A 20206-nucleotide genomic window follows, 5' to 3' on the forward strand; every position below is an offset into this window, starting at 1 on the left:
ACCATTAGACGCTTATGCTCTTGTCACAACACCAGTGCATGTCTCATTTCAACATCCTCTGTGCGCAATCTATTGATGTGTCTCCATGGAAATGCAAAGACAACTCTTTCCTCGATAAGTATAAACAAGCTATTTTCTCATCAGACAACATTGGAGTTTCTTCTTCCTTAGCGCCAGTCGATTTCATTACGAGCGCGCACAACTTCTTTTTCCTCTGTTCAGCTACTTAACAACTATGACATACTGAGAAAAGGTACTTACACTTTCTCAAATTAATTTACTCTGTAAGGGTTTTCTATTTAAAAAAATGACTACATAATTGTCAAATGTCTTTACTAAATCATATTTAAATTGTATATTTCCATCATTTCTTTTTTTCCATGTGCCAATGCAAACTTTGGAACTTTGGAAGTTTGGGCCTATTTCTCTTGTCTTTGTTTTTTTTTACAATATGTCTGTTTTTTCACAAAATGTTCTTTTACCTGGCATTTTAAAATAAGACCTCAGTTCATTCATTTATCCAAATTAGTATTTTTTTATTTTTCTCCAAAATTTGATTTTCTAATTCTTCAATACTCCTGAATTGTGGCCTCTGTACAGCCCTAACTATAGGACCCTTAGTACACTGAAGAATAAAGCTGAAAAGATGGTGAACCTAGTGAAAGATGTGTCGATCAATCACCCGATTCTGATCCTCATCGCCTGGAAGACACTTCCATTTGTTGAACCTGCCATCAATGTGAGGTAATGCCAACTTTGGGGGAGAAATATTGTTGCAGAGTAAACTCTGGCTGCTTGGCCTACATAGCCCAAGAAGAGCCTCCACCACATTGTGTTGCACAGCTGCATGGCTTCAGGGCAGCTTGCCTTGCAAGATCTATGTTGGAAAGGATGATGATCCTGATGCACAAACCTATAGCAACAGTTCGCCCATGTTCTCTCAGTAATTAGTATTCTGCATCTGTTGTGTGTATACGTTTCATTTGTTTAGTTTAGTTTAGTTTAGTTTAGTTTATTATTTATAGGGCGCGCCATACCCTGGGGCATCAGGGCGCACAGGACAAGAATATGCTCAGCTTAGTTACAAGTACATAATAAGTAATAACAGTGCAAGGGTATCATACAATGTACATTATATAGTAGGCATATATATACACGGCCGGAACTAGGTCCAGAGCCAACACAGTTTTACAGGTGTGGATATACTATCGGGAGTATACAATAGTATATACATTAGTAATATACATACAATATAGAGTATACAATAATATATACAGCAGTAATATACAGGTATCATTCCAGTGACATTCCAGTGCAGAAGGAAGTTGAATTAGATAGTCTGGAATAGGGGTGCCAGTGGAGCTTCAGTTAGTTTACCAGTGGAAACAGTCAGGGCAGGGAAGTTAGTTAGGCGTCATTTACTCTCAGCCAATTGATCAAGTTCTGCCTGAATTTCGCAAAGGGCTGGGGTTCTCTGATGCCAAGGGGTAGTGAGTTCCACAGTTGTGCTGCCTTGACTGGGAAGCTCTGTCCTCCTATAGTCGCGAGTTTAAATCGCGGGACTTGTAGGCAGTTAGCATTTGCTGTTCTTGTGGGTCTGGTCGAGGTTCTAGGGTGTAGCCTATCCTTAAGGTATGGTGGTGCTTTGTTGTAGAGGCACTTGTGGGTGAGGGAGGCAATTTTGAGTTGAATTTTATCCTGTGTGGATAGCCATTTATGTTGTCTTCTTACCAAGGATATATGCTCCTTTCTGCTAATCTTGAGAGCTGCTCTCAGGGCATTATTCTGGAGGACCTGGATTTTATGAATAGTCTGTTTATTTGCCCCAATGTAGAGTCCATTGCAATAATCCAATTTGGAAAGTATGAGGGCTCTGGCGAGCGTGATGCAGCTGTCTGTAGAAAGGAATTGTTTGCTCGCTCTGATGAGTTTGCATGTGTATGCGGTAGCTGAGGCTAGGGAATTAACTTGTTTAGCAAAGTTCAAGGTGGCATCTAGGTAAAAGCCTAGGGTCTTCACTTCCTTAGCTACTTTTATGATGTTCCCATCGATGATGAAATTGGCATAATCCGGGCTGAGTTTGGTTATGTATGTAGGGGTGCCTAGGATAATGAGTTAAGTTTTGTCATCGTTCAGGCATAGGCCGTGTGTGGCCATCCATGCCTGAACGATGCTGTAGACTTTATTCACTAAGGCCAGATCCCTGACGTAGTCACCTGAAAGCGGGAGGAGGATCTGGGTATCGTCTGCGTAATTAGTGTAGGCAATACCCAGATGATCCATTTCGTCAAAAAGTGGCTTTGTGAATACATTGTAGAGGGTGGGTGACACACAGGATCCCTGAGGTACCCCACATGTTATGGGGATCGGGTCTGCTGAGGCTGAGGGAGAAAAGACTCTCATAGTTCTGTTACTCAGGAAAGACTTGATCCATATTATGGCCTCTTTGGAGAAGTGGGCTGCGGAGTCTAGGTGGCTACATAATACTGTATGGTCGACTAAATCAAAGGCCGCTGAGAGGTCTAGCAGTAGGAGAAGGGCTGCTTGGCCGTTGTCTCTGCATTGATCTATTTGGGCCTTGAGATCGATTAGGGCTGTCTCAGTCCCATGCTGTGGGCGGAATCCGGATTGTCGTGTTCCAAGTAAAAGGTTAGCTTCAAGGAAGTTTTGTATTTGCATGTATGCCACTTTGTCTAAGATTTTTAGAAGAAAGGGCACGGTCGTGATAGGCCTGAAGTTGGTAGGAATGGCCGGGTCAAGGGTTTGCTTCTTTAGGAGTGGCAGTACCCAGGACTCCTTTAGGTTATTCGGTACAGTGCCTGTGGTAAAGGATGAGTTGATGAGTTTGGTTATAAATGGCGAGAATTCTCTCGCAGCATCCTTGATCAGTTGGGCAGGGCATTGATCACCTTTACAGTTGGATGGTTTAAGTCCCAAGATAACTTTTTCTACCTCAATGGTCGATACCTTAGCGAAGCAGAAACGTAATTCTTGTTTAGGTTTAGGTTTTAACGGTGGACCTATAGTCTGTGGGATGTGAGGTGTAAGAGAAGCTTTTTTGAGGGCAATTTTAGTTTGTAGATTGGCTACTTTGTTGGTGAGGGCCGACTGTATGCTGGAGCACCAATTTTTATCCTTGGTGCAGTATTCTTGGGGGTCAATAGGAGTTTCCAGTTCTTTAAGGATGCTGAACAATTCTCTGACACTAGATTTAGATTGTGATATTCTGGTGTTGTACGTTTCCTGTTTGGCTAGTAAGATGTCTTTCTTATATTGGGAAGATGCCTTAGCTAGGTTGAGTTTGTTTTCGGCTGAGGGAGAGAGTCTCCAGGTGGTTTCAAGATTTCTTTTGTTTAGCCTGAGCTTTTTTAGGTGAGGAGTGAACCATGAGTTGAGATGTTTCATCGGTTTACTATTACGTAGCTTGAGCGGAGCTATGTGGTCAAGGGCTGTGTTGATAGTTTCATTAAATTGTTTGACTAGCACATTTGGATCCGTGTCCGCTGGGAGCGAGTTCAGATGTGGTAGTATGATGGGCAGCAATTTTTCCGCCGTCATAAGTTTTTTGTTCCTCGTGGGCATGGGAGGGGCAAGTGGGGACTGAGTCGTGGCCGAGTTCGTAGCTACTGTGAATATTAATAGATGGTGGTCAGTCCAGATCTGGGGTACAGTCTCTGTGATGGTTACTCCACAGTTATGTTCCGCTATCCAGTCTAGGATGCGGCCTTTGTCATGAGTGGGAAGGTAGAATTTCTGGGAGAAACCCAGTTCTTCAAGGATCAAAGCTGTAGCTGTGGACTGAATATCCTTAGCATCATTATAGCCTAGGTTGAAGTCGCCTAGCACTATTGTTTGGGAGGTGCTTTTTAGGTTGTTGGATATGGTTGTAGATAGATCCTCAGCGAAGGTTCCAGTAGGACCTGGAGGTCTATAGATAAGGATGAGGTTCAGTGTTTGGGAGTTAGCGGTGGCAATTTTGACCGCGAGGCATTCGCAAGATTCCGAAATAGGGGTTGTTTTAATTCTCATGTCCAGACTAAGCTTGGCTATGAAAGCTAGGCCCCCACCTCGAGAGGTGTGTCTGTCTGCTCGTAAGATGGTATAATTGTCTGGAACTGCTAATGATAGGGCAGGGCCTGCTGCATCATGAAGCCACGATTCTGAGATAGCCAGGAAATCGAGGTTGTCTGCGAGAATTATGTATGAAATCTCTGTTGCATGTGCTACTAGTGACCTAGCGTTAATGAGCGCACCTTTGAGCTGATGTTTGTGACTTTCAGGTATGGGGTTCGTGGTACTGAGACTCGCAGTGGTGATAGATTTGGAGCAGTTTTGTGTGAGTTTTTTGAGATTGCTATATTTATTAGTATGTTCTATAATTGGCTTCGACAGTAGGTGTTTTTTTTTGTGGAGATTGAGTTGTTCAATTTTCTTGGCTGGTAATTCGTGCAATTTAGGTAGGCGTGCACGAAATTTAAGGTTTCTGTCTGTGGTACTACAAGGCATTTGTAAGATAGTATCTTCCTGATATTGGTTCATTATAGGTCCTATGATTTGTTGTGATATCGGCATGGTGTGGTATGGGAGGTGGGTAGGGAGTGGCCTGGTGCTGTGGGACAGTATGCTAACTTTAGTAGCTAGGCTAAGTGATAATGCTCCTAATATGATGGAGGAGGTGATGAGGCAGGGTAGCTTAGCTTGTGACACTGCGAAAGTCCTCCTGTCCTCCGGCTCCAACCAGCTCCCAGAACTCTTGGGCTCGGCTGAGTCGGCTCTAGTCTCTGTAAGGTGAAAGAGTAAATAAGTGTGAAAATAAAGTCTAATCTGAGCCGATCGATCATACCGGGCTACCTGCCCATGGTGAACTTCCAATTGCAAGTAGTACTCATTCAATCGCTGATGATTGATGATTCTTTTTCTCCCTCTCACTGTGACTGACTGTACATGGCCTAACCTGTAAAAATTGCCAAGCAGCAGAGGGGCAGGCAGACGAGGCACAGTCCGTCTGATCGTATCCTCCTAATCGTCCACTCTTTGAGTTTACAGAGCGATTTAGCACTGGACGTCACTTTGCCCAAGGCCACTGTGGAGAGCTAGTCTCCGGCCGTCACAACTAACCTAACTCTTCATCACTGTTGTGGCTGGCAGAGCTATGTGTTCCAGTACCACTCCAGGAGATGCGCACTGGGAGAAGTAGAGCAGCACTTAGAAGGGACACACCGCTGTGAGTACGGCTCCCGGAAGAACACATCGCTTGTCCATTTGTAGGTTCCTTGCATTGACCTCCTTAATACCTTCTTCTGCTAGTGCTAGGGAGTCTCTGTAAGCACCTCCGCAGGCAGAATACATGAGGGTTCCTGGGTTCAGTTTGACACAATTGTGAGGTCTGGGGGGGTGCCTGTGAAAACCGCATGGCGCAGTACCACTGGTGGGAGGGGGGAGAGGGGATGAAAGCACAGCAGCAGGGGTGAGTCTGTCAAACACTAGGGAGACACAGCTCGGTGGATACACACACCTGGGGCACGGTATGGTGATTAGCACACCTGGGGCATCAGGGCACTGTGCAATGAGAACCATATACGGCATGGGCACCAGGGCACAACGAGACAGGCACATACCAGGAGAGAACAGGTGTCATCTGCAATAGCAGGTTTAAAATGAGGGAAGAATCCGCATGCAGATGCAAAGGAGGAAGTAAAAACAAAGTTTTGCAGCAGTAGCACATCATTTCAGAAAAAATGAACTGAAAAAGAAATGAGAAAAATCACGAAGGAAAGACAGTAGTGAAAGGCAGGACAGCATGGATATACATAGGAAGAATGCAGTAAATAGCACAGGATATAAAATGGGGTAATCACTGCAATCGTTTCCACTCCTTCGAGTCGCACACGTGTCCTGTCATCACTTAGCATTACGGTTCCCTAGTGTTATAGTGCCAATGAGGGCTTCTGTCTGTGTTATAATGAACTAAAATGAATGAGTAGCCACTCACATGCCCACATAAATAGAAACGCCATTGTAGATTATTGGACTAATTGCTCCCCAGGGCTCTGGTAATCTGAATAACATGCAAATAGAGTTGCTGCCCAGTGCCCCCCTGGCCCTTTTATCTTTTGGACACACCTAGGAACCAGTGTATTTGGATTTGGAAGATATGATATGATACTTTATTTATATAGCGCCAATACACAATGTGTTTCAAAGTGCTTCAAGGCAAGGGAGGGAACAAGGGAAAATACAATGGCCCTCATTAGGACCCTGGCGCTAAGGGGTCTGCGCCAGCGTTAGCTGCGCCGACCCCTTACCGCCAACTACGAGTTCCCATAGCGCCATGGTCATTTTTCCGCCCGCTTTTTGCGGGCGTAAAAATCCATGGCGCTATGGGACCTCGGTGTTAATTACGCCACCGTAGTGTACGGTGGCGTAATTAACACCTTCCCCACTCCCATTGAGCCCTATGGGGCCGAAATGGGAATGGGGAAGGGTAAATGGGTCAATGGGGACTTACCGCCCCGCCGACCTCGGAATGGGGCGGTAAGTCCGCCATCCGCCATGGCGTAAAGGGACTTTGCGCCATGGCGGAAAAGTCCGCCGATGGCGGAAAAAATCCGCCAGGGTCGTAATGAGGGCCAATGACATTCCTACAGGCCTTGAACAGTAAGGATGTGAAATTAACTATCGTACTTGGCCTGACGACATTTCAGATAGTGCAAGAGCTAAGACATAGATAAGGAAGGGTGGGGGGGAGTGGGAAGGAAATGGAAACAGACAGGCGACTACCGTACTAGGCCTGACAACATTTCTGGTAGAGCCAGAGAAAAACAAGAGGTGAGGGAGAAGGGTGCAGAGAGGTAGGGGAGGAACAAAACAAGCTACTATCATACTAGGCCTGACAACATTTCAGATAGTGCGGGCAGGGAGGAAAAAACCAGTAAGGGGAGGGACGAGGAGACAAATGAGAATTCTGTAGGTGAATAGAAGAAAGTAAGGGGAGCAGATCTGTGCCAGGCCAGCCCACAACAGCTTCTGTGTCATGTCAAGTTGTGTGTGTCTAAACCTGTCAATTGAACATAACAATTGAGCTTCCTCAGCACTCTATTAACCCTGCTCCCAGACTAATATATCCCTATTAATCGACGTCAGATGCTGACATTTGGCCCTTGAAGGATTTGAACATTTATGTCTTACACAGCCCCAGGTCTGCCAGCTAATCTATTAAATTGGGTGATAAACTGATAAGCACACAAAGAAGCATGGTTATATAGTCAACATGCACCCTGTGTCTGTGGTTTTAAGAAGCCTATAAAAATGTCAGATGTGTCTGCTTCCGTTAAGATACCATTTTGAGTCCCTTCGGCATTTCAAGAGAGGCTTCATGTTGTTCTAGAAGTGGAGTGTTCAATCACCTTGAGTACATCTTGACTTGCATGCACCACTTCAGGAAGGGTCAGATTCTCATTCTCCAGAGGGTCCCTGTAAAGACTGGAAGGGGGGTCTGTACTTCTGCTCTCTATATGGTAGAGGAGAGGCACAGAGGACCCCAGCCAAGATTCTCTGTAAGGTAGCAATGGACGAGCAATCAAGGCCTAGCTTTTCAGGAGGTGATGCAGGCTGGTTCTTAAGTACAGTGTAGTCCCCAACCCCCCACAAAGGAATGTCCACACACTGTATTACTGAAAACACAGTCTTTATATAATTAATATTCAAAGGTATGTACACTATCACAATAACACACTTTGTACTCAGAAATCAACGATGGTAAATATATACAATCCTAAAGTGGTACCACCAATATTATCAGATCTCATTAAAGTGCATCAACTATACTGTTAGAATGTCACACAGATCAATAACAAGGAAACCAGCAATAGAGATAGGAGGGAAAGCAAGATGGTTGAAACAATAGGCAGATTACTGAGTCAGTTACTTAAACACAGTTCTGTGTGGAGATCCCCCCACCTGGGCAACCTGTAAAATAAAGATATATAGCACAAGCCCAGTCAATATATTGCTCAATAGTCTTATTCTCTCCTATAATGTTTTTACCCCCCCAATGTACCTGGTGGAGTAGAGTTCTTCGAAGAAGCGTCGACGGATCCTTCTTGAGTGACCCCTTTCAAGCAGGAGTCACGGATCGTCGAGAGGCGTCGAAGAAGGTAAACTTGGCATCGACGACGTTGATGAGAAGTTCGAGGGTGCCGAGACCACGATGTCGATCCATGCGGTGCTCGTCGGCGAGGTCCTGCGAGGATGAGGTGTGCAGGGCACCTCTGCGATTGTTCAGGACCGCAAAGAGTTTCAGAAGAACTGTGACCCAGCAAGGGCTTCGAGTCGTCAAAGTCTTTGTGGCCTTCAGGTGGCAGGAAACCCACCAGCGGATTCTCCTCGGGGCGTCGGTCGGCCTCGACTCTCTCCGGCAGGATAAAGCGGTCGTCGGTGCGGACAAGGGAGTCCTTCGATTCAAATGTTCTTAGGCAAAGGAGTGGGCGGCTCCGGTCGTCGGCGGCATGGCGTCAAGCGGTCCCCGCATCTGGGCAACACAACTTCGATGGGTCTCCAGCGGTTACACAAACCTGCGAACCCTGGTCGACGGCAATGGACTGACTTCCAGGGAGCTTCGGCGAAGGTTAGCAGTGCTCGATGGTCCCTCGGAGCACGGGAAGAGGGCGCCTTACCAGGTCCTCTCTCGGATCAGTCTTCGACGAATTCGGCAGCTTTCATATCAGGTTGAAGCAAATGCAACAGCAAGTCTTCTTCTTCCAGCTGGGCATCGAGGATCAGCAGTTCCAGTTACTCTTCAAGTGTAGACACAGCTTCTGAACAATTTCCAGTAGTGAGAGGTCCCCAGATATACTATTCTGCCTCTCATCCACAATGCTGGGTCGCACTCAGCAGCCAATCATACAGAAGGGCATTCATGCAGTCAGTAAGCCAATCAGGCATACAGTGCATTCAGGCCATCCTCCTCCCTCTCAGACACTCACAACAAGGAATGTTGATTGGGACAAGTACCCAGCCATTCAACACTACACACTGCATTCAGGCCAGTTTCGGGCAGGGCTGTCTCAGTCTTTGTTTCTCATACCAGAAACCAGACAGCCACAACAAGAAGTGCATATTGGTCACACACTCCATTCACCCAGGTCCCACCCACAGGGTGTACCCATAACATACAGTCACTGGGAAGGCTCCAGCCAGTCTGGACTGGACTTCACAACAACACCATATATGGAGCTTCCAGCCAACAGCCAGACAGGGGGAAGGGACAGAGTCAGGCCTTCCCAGGACTTTGGGAAAACAAGGTAACAGGCTATAGAAAGCAGGAGGCCACAGGGGCCATCTTGTTTTCTATCATGAATCAACTGATTCCAATGGCAGGGTCTGGGTATCCCAAAATGGAGGATACTCAGAGCACCTGTCAAATTCGGCATGGAGCTGCCACCAGCCCATACCCTGCTCTGTGGGCCACCCACAGGTGCCCAAAAACATACACTAGGGGCACAGGGTTGTACCCCCACCCATGGGTGCCATAAGGGTATCCCATGGGTCTGTACACCAAACCAAAAACAGGAAGAGCTGCACTGCCAGGAGTCCCACATGGACTCCGGGGCAGAAAACAATACAGAACACAATGAAAAAGGACTACAGGACAAGGACAAGGAGGCCCTGTTCCTCCAATGCATTTCCAGCATCACAGTCGCTCGGGTGGAACTTCTGCGACTGGAAGGGGCAGAGAATACACCTTCTCTGTACTTAGATGAATGCATTGCAGTGGTGCAAAGGCCATAGAGCAGACCAGGCTTCATCCCTAACCCCCTGACATTTTGAGCTATGTTGACTTGACCTGGCTGAACTACAGGCCAGGAGAGGAGCACACAGACAATAAACAATGCTTGGGGTTACACTTTATAGTGATGGAGTTGTTTGTCTTTTTCATGATTTCTGATTGATTATTGAATTGTATCTTATGGAAACATAAGCTGTGTGCAAAGGAGCACAACTAAACCCAGGATTGTGTGTACATGAATTCAAGAAGATAGCAAACCAATTAAAACTGCGAGCTCACAGAGACAGTCATATGTTATGGAGATAAGTGTTCGGAGCGTGTCGATTCATGATTTAAAGTCTATGTGCGCATTTTATTGTACAGAGTGAAAACATGATATACTATGTAAGAACAAAAGAGTACGAGGCATGTTGTAATATAGTGATGTTAATTAACATTTGCAAGAATAATCGATGAGTCAAACTGATGAAATGTGCAGAGTGTTTTTTAACAGAGAAATCCGGACTTGAAGATTAAAATCGTATTATTTGCAATAAAAAAGGCAGTCAATCACTAATGTGAAGCATTTCATTCATATGCATACGTTATTAGGCAATTGAAATCGTTATCGTTCGTGTTATTTATTTATTTATTGGTCATTTGTAAGGCGCTTATACATCAAGAAAGTGTGCATCGAAGCGCCCACAGGGAAAAGGGAAGGGAACAAGAGAACAGCAGGACAATGGAATATGATAACAGAAGATGAGCAAAATCATACAAGTGGTACTACTAGGGCATGTGAACATATGGAACGTGCAAGTGCAGAGAGCGAGAAGGAAAAAGGGAAGTGGGGTATGTGCTAGAGGTCCTACAGAAGGTGCAGTGCCAGAGAGCCAGTTGCAAGGCAGCAGGTAAGTGCCAGGTGCAGCGGGAAGACGGATGCTGCAGGTGATCAGACAAGAGGCCAGGACCCAGAAGGACACATAAGGGCCCAGGCCACCAATAAAACCGAGGGGTTTAGCATGGTAGGGAGATGGAAGGAGGGGGAGAAGAGGAGAGTCTTGAGGTGCTTGCAGAACTTGAGACGACCCGGCTCAAGACGGAGAAAAACATCCTTCCACACGAGACCCCAGCTCCACTCAGAACCATTTAGGACACTGGGCAGGAATTATATGATATGGCATTTATAACGTGCCTATACACAAGTGTTTCAAGATGCAACAAGGCAAGGGAGGGGAACAGAGGGAAGAAAGACAGCGATCTTACTAGGCCAGGTGACATTGAGATTGTGCAAGTGCATGGCGTGGCGAAGGGGAAAAGTGAGAGGGGGAATGGGGGAGGGGAAGTGAAGTACATAAGATAACAGTAAATAAATAAATAGAAAACAATAAATAGGAACAATAAATAAGAAGTGCAGCCAGCTGGTGGTAGGTGCATGGGTAAGTGCAGACATCGGGTATCAAGTGCTGGTAGGGGGCTGTAGGGATACAGAACTAGCCCCAGAATGCAAGGGTTGCTGCAGGTGCAGTGCAGGTGTGCAACTGGCAGGGAGGGGGCTTGGGCCCGAGAACAGAGGGTAGCCAGGTGACCAGTGCAGTTTCAGTTTCAGCCAGGAGTTCAGCAGGGGAGAGGAGAGAAAGCAGAGGCAAATAGGAAGGTCTCGAGGTGCTTTCGGAACCGGAGATGGTACTCCTAAATTCTCAGATAGGCACAGAGGCTGTTCCAGAGGGAGGCCCCAGCCGAAGAAAGAGATCTACCACCAACTAGTTGCTTGGAGAAGCGACTGACCCTGAGGGAGTTGGATGTGGAAGAGCAAAGAGCTCGAGAAGGAAGATATTTAGGAAGAGAGAGCTGAAGGTATTGAGGCCCAATGCCCCAGAAGGCCTTGTGGGCAATGCAGAGGGTTTTGAACTAAATCCTCGCAGCCACTGGGAGCAAGTGTAGAGATTTCAGTCCTGGAGAGATATAATACCTTGGCTTGAGGCCAAGGACAAGTCTAGCAGTCCTGTTCTGGATGAGGTGCAGAGGGTGGAGAGCAGAGGCAGGCAGATTTAGAAAGAGGCTGTTGCAGTAGTCCAGCATAGAGAGAACCAGAGTTCGAGATACAGTGAGCTTCTGGGGGAAGGATAGGAAAGGAAGAATATCTCTGAGGAGGTGCAGCTGGTAGTGTGACTTCTTAGAGACGTCAGAGATGTGAGGAGAGAAGGAAAGTGTGAAGTTAAAGATGACCCCACGATTTTTAGCCTCACAGGTGTGAGAAAGCAGGAAGAGGGCCAAGAGAGGTCGGCCAGAGAGAGGCAGGGGGCAGAGATCATTGGTGGCACACCACTCCTGGATAGCAGACAGGCTGTCAGAGATGAGAGAAGGAGAAGTGGTGGCTGAAGGGAACCTGAAAATGAGTTGAGTGTCAGCCGCATAGCACTGAAAGTTGGGGCAGATTGTGGCAATGCAGTGGGCAGGAAGTGCCAGGAATTGGTTGAACAGCCAGGGAGAGAGGTTAGACCCCTGGGGAACACCGCAGGTAGCGATAGAGATAGAGGAGAGGAAGGACCCAAGTTGGACCTGGGAGGGTCGATCGGAGAAGAAAGAAGCCAGCCAAGCCAGGGCCTGATCGGCGATACCCAGGTTGACGGTTGAGCAGGATGGCATGGTTGACTGTGTCAAAGGCAGAAGAGAGATCAAGTAAGATGCGGACAGAGGGGGTATTGGAATCAAGGTAGGAGAGCAGGTCTTCACAGATGTTCAGAAGCCAGACTGATGGTCATGGAGACAACCAACAGATTCAGTGTGAAGATTACGCTGGGAGATGGCCAGCTTTTCCAGGAGTTTGCCCAGGAAAAGATTGATGGAGATTGGGCGATAGTTAGCCGGGCAGGACGGGTCGGCAGAGGGTTTCTTAAGAAGAGGGTGCACAAGGGAGTGCTTCAGAGGGGAAGGGAAAACTGCAGTGGCGAATGTGTGGTTGCAGAAGTCAGCCAGAGCAGGAGCCAGGTTGTCAATGTGGTCCTTGATGGTTTTGGAGGAACAGGGGTGGACCTGTTTTGATGAGACTTTCATAGATCTGACTTGTCTAGAAACCTTGTCTGAGGAGAACAGGGGAAAGACAGAGAAGGAGGGAGGAGGGGTGGCAGAAGAAAGGCCAGAGGAAGAGCAGGGAGTAGAGGGAGGTGGGGGAGAGGATGAGACAGAGGACAGGATGTCCAGAGTTTTTAGAGATGAAATGAGAAGCCACAGCCATGCAGAGGGCCTAGTAGGGGGCAGGGGAGGTAGAGACTGCAACAGGATTGGCCAGCAGATTTGAAAGAGTTCGGCTGAGTTGTTAGTTGCTGCAGAGACGCAGGCTTGGATGTGAGCTCTCTTCTTGGTGCAGACAGCGATACGGTATTGCATTTGGAGCTGACGGCAGGCCAGTTTGTCAGAGGATGTACCAGAAGCACCCCATATCCTCTCAGCCACCCTGCACTTGCGCTTGAGGGTGACGGGATCCGAGTCATACCATGAGTTGCACTTGGCTTTGGGCTTCAAGCAGATCCTCATGACAGGGGCAAGAACATCAAGAGTATCAGATATAGCAGAGTGGAGCATGGAAAGGGCTGTGTCAGTGTGTGTCAGCCAAACGGGGAGGGGAGGAGAGTGAGAAAGTGGCTGCGAAAGCCTCAACTGACACACACTTCATGGGTCGGATAACTGAGAAGGTGGGTGGCAGTGCTGGTGGTGGCTTGGCCAGAGGGGTAGAGAGGGTGAGCTGGGAGGAAAGGAGAAAGTGATTGCTCTCGGAGAGAGGAGTGGTGAGAGGGATAGAAAGGGGAAGCTTTGGAGAGATCAGAACATCCAGAGTGTGCCCTGCAGAGTGAGTCGGGCAGAGGGGAGACCGGCATGGACCATGGTGCTAATAGCACCATGGTCCAGCGCCTGGGTCGTAATGAGGCCCCATGAGCCAGTGTACCAGCAGGAACACTTAAGAATTGAAGTACAGCAATATACAGGGGACCATGTTAATCTATATAAAAGACTGGATCCAGACAGGGACAGCAGTGGAAATACATCTGAAAATAATAATAAAAAATGGCGGAGGTGACCTATCCGGCCTATGCGGAAGAATTGGTGGAGGGTATCTTGGCCAATCCCTCCATTTTAGGAACAGCCCAACAGGCAAGCTTACAAACAAAGGGAGATGAATGGAATGAGCTTGAAGCTCTATGGAAAAAACCCAACAGAACAGAGCTACACAGAGATATTATGACAGAATAAACAGATCACATATCGCCCCTTATGGATTGATCATCATAATTGAGCCACGCACTTTCCTGGACCAGATCCAATTTAGAAAAGATTGGAGTTTTATAGCAAACAAGTGTACCAGGAACTGGTTTATCCTCATCATTTATACAGCCAAAGCAGTCTCTGACAAAATTATGAATGAAATAATAGCTAAACAAGACGTGCTGGCTGCAAAGATGATTGTTGGCAATTACCTAAAAAGTATGGAAACATTGGAGGCAAATATTAAAGAATTTAAAGAATTTACCCTTGATAAGAAAATAAATAAACTAAAGAAAGATATAGCATCCTTCTCACATGAGAAAAAATACCCATACATTACCGAAGAATGCTGTGAAGAGGTTGATAAAAACACCAGCCAGAATCAAACTAGTGGTCAATCCAAAGGACGACAATACCAACGTAACAGCAGACCAAGACCAAACAACTGGAACTTCTCCAGTGGCAGCTCTGATGAGGATACCATGAGACCAGCAAGAAACCTACGCTTTGAAGATCAGGAACAAAATAGATGTGGCAATACCAAGAGTTTTCAATAACCGAGAGGATGCGGGAGACCGAGAGGATGGTGGCAGGACCAATCCCCCAGAATAACCCACAACAGAGGAAGAGGGTGGTACGAACAAAACGCCCCAGGGCTCTAAATTGGCAAAGAAATAGAGAAATAAGCTGTGACCTAATGGAACAATCTTTAGTAGTCAACCTATCTACAATATCACTAAATTGAAACTCAATTGAGGGTATTACAGAAAGGGTTATTAAAATTTTTCCGACGACCAAATATGATCCCTTTCAGACTAGAATTGAGCATACACAGCTCATGACAAAAATCCGCCTAAAACAACATTTCGCCCAAGAACACGTTTAAAGGCGGACAAGATGTCACCAACCTGCACAACAAGTCGATGTTTTACCCCACTCCTAACTCGATCACTGCAGAATCTATAACATTTGAAAAGGCTTTACTCAAGAGGATAGAAGGAATAGAGGCAGAAGATTCTAAGCCCTTTTTCAATTTAAATAAAATTGAGAACCAAGCACTTAAAGACCATCAAAACAATGACGGCATCGTAATCAAGTCTTCCAGTAAAGGTGGAGCCATAGTAATAATGGAAAAAGTAGACTATGGTCGATAAACTTATCTATGATAGGACTACCTATAGAAGACTAGGCAAAGATCCTACAGACACATTAAGAAATCGAATCGACCCGATAATTGAGGAAGCAGCATCTGAGGGATATATCAGCCAAAAAGAAGCTGATTTTCTCTGTCCTAGACATCCAAGATGCCCTGCATTCTATTAATTACCCAAAATACATAAGGCTACTAGACCCCCACCAGGACGACCGACAGTCTTGCAGATTGGCTCCATATTGGAACCCCTTTTCTAATTTGTAGATTTTTCTCAAGAATGAGGTGATGTCAATGAGGTCTTACACCAAAGACACAACAGCCGTATTAGTACATCTTGAAAACCTGAATCTACCTAATAACAACATTTACATAGTATCCATGGATATAGAGTCACTCTTCTCCAAATTTCCACATGGTGAAACATTGAAAGTAATTGAAAACAAAATTACGTGCTATAAGAACAGAAATTGAAATGCCCATTCATTTCATCATGCAACTCGCAGAGATAGCGCTCACCAAGAACTACTTTATGGTAGATGACAGGCATTGGGAACAAATCCCCGGAACCGCTATGGGGGGTGACTTTTGCCCCCCATTAGCTAATCTCTATGTAGCAGACTTTGAGGAGCGAAGCATTTACCATCAGTCCAATCCATTTGCACAAAACATCCTAAATTGGCGTCGCTGCATAGACAATGTTTTAATGTTCTTTGAGGGAGATGAAACTACTTTATGCAATTTCATAGAGTGGCTGAACAGCCAGAATCCTTTCTTAAAATTCATTCATGAATTCAGCAAAGATACAGCAGCATTTCTAGATCTGAAGCTTGTCAGAAAAGGATCTAGAGTAGAAACTATAGTATACCAAAAAACCACGGATTGAAATTCCTTGTTAGAATGTAATCGTTTTCATCAGAGAACCCTGAAAGAGAATTTACCATTTGGGCAATTCCTAAGATTCAGGAGGAATTGTACCACTCGGAGCGAATATGACATCCAAGCAGAAAAGCTTACTCAGAGACTCAGAGAAAGAAATTATCCTGAAAGGATTATTAGACATGCTTAGAAAAGGGCTCGTAACATCCCTAGGGATATTACTCTGCTGTAACACCCTAAAAATCTGAGAGATGAGAATCAAATCATGGTTTTATTCAGCCACTCACCAATGATTAATCGAATTAAGAAAGAGGTACAAAAGCTGTGGTATATCCTCAATGTAGGGGATAGCACATTAAGTGTCCGTCTTTTTGCAATTAAAAGAAGAAGAAACATCAGAGACACCTTAGTACATACATATAAAGAAGAGAAGAAGGAAATCAAGAATCAATCCAAGCTGTGGGGCCTACCAAAAGCCACAGGACATACACCATGCAGAAAATGCTCGGCGTGTCGTTTCACAAAACACACCACATCCATCGATACCGGATGGACCACACTGTGGGAACAGAGATCCCTCACAAATTGTAACACCACGAACGTTGTGTATCTCATTAAATGTCCTTGTGAAAAAATCTACATTGGAATGACTACCAGAGCAATAAGAACAAGAATATGTGAGCATAGATCAAACATCAGGACTAAACGAATGACCGCTCCTTTAGTTGAATATTTTGTACGACAGAAGCATTCTGAAAACAACCTCAGTTGGACTATTTTAGAAAAAGTATTGGTCCCCAAAAGAGGAGGAAATATAGGAGCTAGCCTCTTAAAAAGGGAACAGTTATGGATTTTTAGGCTTAAAAGCCACTTGAAGGGACTCAATGAGGAGATATGCTGGCAAATACTAGCAACACATTTTCCACACTAACAATAGAAAGAGGACTATTTTTGCATTGCAAGCCCGCTGTCACGTGTCCGTATATATAAAAGACATAGGGCCTCATTACACGGATGGCGGTGAACATGGCGCTATTAGCGCCATGGTTCATGCCGGTAAAATACCGGCACCGCATTGGTGGAAAGGGGAATTACCGCCCTATTCCAAGGTTGGTGGGGAGGTAATTCCCCCTTCCACCATTGCCCTTCCCCATTCCCATTTTTGCCCCATAGGGCTCTATGTGAATGGGGAAGGCGCTAATTACGGTACCGCAAATTGCGATACCGTAATTAGCTCCCTGGTCCCTTTGCGGGTTGGTTTTTAACGCCTGCAAAAAGCAGGCGTTAAATTCCCCAACCCGCAAAGGGACCTCGTATTAAGGCGGCAAGGATTTACCGGTTGCGGTAAAATACCGTGTAATGAGGCCCATAGTTTTCCAACATGGTGGCCGCAAATAGGAACGCGTTACGAGGACAAGCTGCACACCTGCAAACAGGTAGGAAATCATCCATAAACCTAGCTGATGTGTGCGGGCTCTGTCGTTTAAAAGTGTCGAGTCTTTTTTCATGAGAATTGCTACAACTGTAGGCTGGCCGCATTCCGTGAAAATGTCTGGCCCAATAGGCCAAATACCTAGGTCCCTTACAAACTGAGCGCTGTACATCTATTTGGACACGGGCCCTTGAACAGACAGACGCATTAATATACCGCCATATCTATGCAATTTATGAAAAAGGATGACTCATCAGTGGTTCATTAGATATGCATATCCGTAACTACAAGGAGAGGGCAAGACTCAGAGTCTCTGGTCTCTTGACAAGCTGGGGCATGCAGATATAATCCTGGGATCCTGCAATTTAAAAGATACATGCAAAAATATGAGGATTAAGGGGCTATTTAACCGAAATATTACATATACTTCACCCCTTCAGGCCTCCCCTTTACCCACGAAAGGGAAGCACCTCTGGATAATCAACTAGAGGCCAGAACAAAGTGTGACCACCCGAGAGTGACTCAGCAAGTCTTCATATCTTGAGATACAACTCCGACATTTGGGGTAAGTGAATCTCAGGATCAACAGCAACACACTAGTGCATGCATAATTAATGTAGAGATATATGACCCTGGACTATGTACTTCCAGGAGGTAACGATCTGTTGCCTCCTGGAAGTACATCAATGATGGGACCGTGAAGATCCTGATGTTCTCATATACGGATCCACACAAAATATCCAGACAGGTAAGATTAGTGACACATATTAGATATACAAATGAAATTAGAAATAAGAATATGTTCTCATGGTTCCCCTTCTATATTTATTCGCTTTTAGGGATTTTGAAACAGAATAACATGTCCCATGAAAATACAAGACGCCCTCTCCAGACACAACACATGTAATTTTAAGACATGAAATAAGAACATGGTCCACAGATATAGTCCTGAAGGAAGCGGAAAGTGGTTTATTCCCGCTGAAACCGGTTGACACATAGAGGCTCAATAGTGAGCCTGGTACAATTGCATCATTTTATTAGAAAAGAGTACATCTCTCCACTGGCTCCCAGTGGATGCAAGGATTAAATTCAAAACCCTGTGCATTGTCCACAAGGTTTTCTGGGTCCAGGGTCCAAAATACCTTCAGCTATCCCTCCGCAAATACCTCCCCTCTTGAGCTCTTCGCTCCTCTACATCCAACTCACTCAGGGTCAGTCGTTTTTCTAAGAAACAAGCTGGGGTAGATCTCTGTCTTCGGCTGGGGCCTCCCTCTGGAACAGCTCCCTGCCACTCTAAAACTTGAGGAGAACCATCTCCGGTTCCGGAAGCACCTCAAGACCTTCCTCTTTTCTTCTGCCTTCTCTCCCCCTCTCCCCTGCTGATCTGTTCTCTCTTGGCACCGTGCACCTGGCCACCCTCTTTCTTTTGGGCCCAGGTACCTGCGCATCCTGCCACCCTCCTGCACTGCCTCCGGGCCACCCCTTGCACTGGGGTCTGTATCAGTACCCATACAGCCCCCCCTTTTTCTTCCCGCACTTATCAGACCTACCCTGTCTGCTGCCTTAAACCTAGCACTTGCAAATTGCTGACTGCATTACCACTGTTTGTTGCCTTTATCATTTATTTATTGTTATTTATCTGTTTCTCCTCAGCTTCGCACTTTCCACCTCTCCCCCCTTCCATGCACTTTTCCCCTCCCCCTCTCCCATGCACTTGCGCGTTCTCAATGTCACTGGGCCTAGTAAGATCGCTGTTTTGTTCTCCCATGTTCCCTCCCTTGCCTTGTCGCGCTCTGAAACACTTGTGTACGAGCGCGATAGAAATAAAATATCAATAACAATCAATCAATAACAGTATGATATATATAAAAGCTGCATATTTACTCTTATAGTTGAATTTTAAGATTGATCATAAGTCACACTGAATGGAAGCAATACAAATAAAATCAGAGGTTTTTTGACTTCCAAACAGTCTGCTCTAAGTTTTAGTTGCCGAGGAAAGTAGTGAGCTAGGATAGGGCAAGCTTCTCTTCTATACCCTCACCTAGATAGGCGACACACCAGCGCTTGACTAGGGTGAGTGTACTCAAGGGACAGTGAGAATATCTTTTTAGGGACACTTAGTTATTTATAAGGACTGTAGATGCAGGAATAACTTTTGAATACATTTATTCTGTCTGTGATGTGTTAAAAAATACCTTATTAATTGTAATTTTTGTTTAGATTTTCTAGATCCGCCAGATTATCAAACAATGCCTTCATGTATTGTTTTGGGGTGCCCTAATATCAGCCATGTCAAAACTCTGATTACAGTTATGCATATTTTCCCAAACAATATGTCATTGATAAGAACATGGTTGTACAATTGTGGATTTCCTGTAACCGCGATTGTCAGTAGAGCCAAGGATGACTCGGAAGACATGAAGGGGCAATCCATTACACGTCTGCTGCCTGCACTTCTCGGAAGATATGTACGAACCATCAAAGTTCACTATAAAGCATCGCCCCAGACTCCTTCACAAATTACTTCCCAATGCTGTTCCAACTTTATTTCAGCACACACTGACTCAGGTGAGTAGTGAGCAGGAATGATTAATGTATGTTCATATATACAAATTTGTGAATACATATATATATATATATATATATATATATATATATATATATATATATATATATATATTCAGAACAAAAGGAAAAGATAATTCCACTTTTC

Source organism: Ambystoma mexicanum, chromosome 9 (assembly GCF_040938575.1).
Source record: "Ambystoma mexicanum isolate Mex_15411 chromosome 9, UKY_AmexF1_1, whole genome shotgun sequence".
NCBI classification, from domain to species: Eukaryota; Metazoa; Chordata; class Amphibia; order Caudata; family Ambystomatidae; genus Ambystoma; species Ambystoma mexicanum.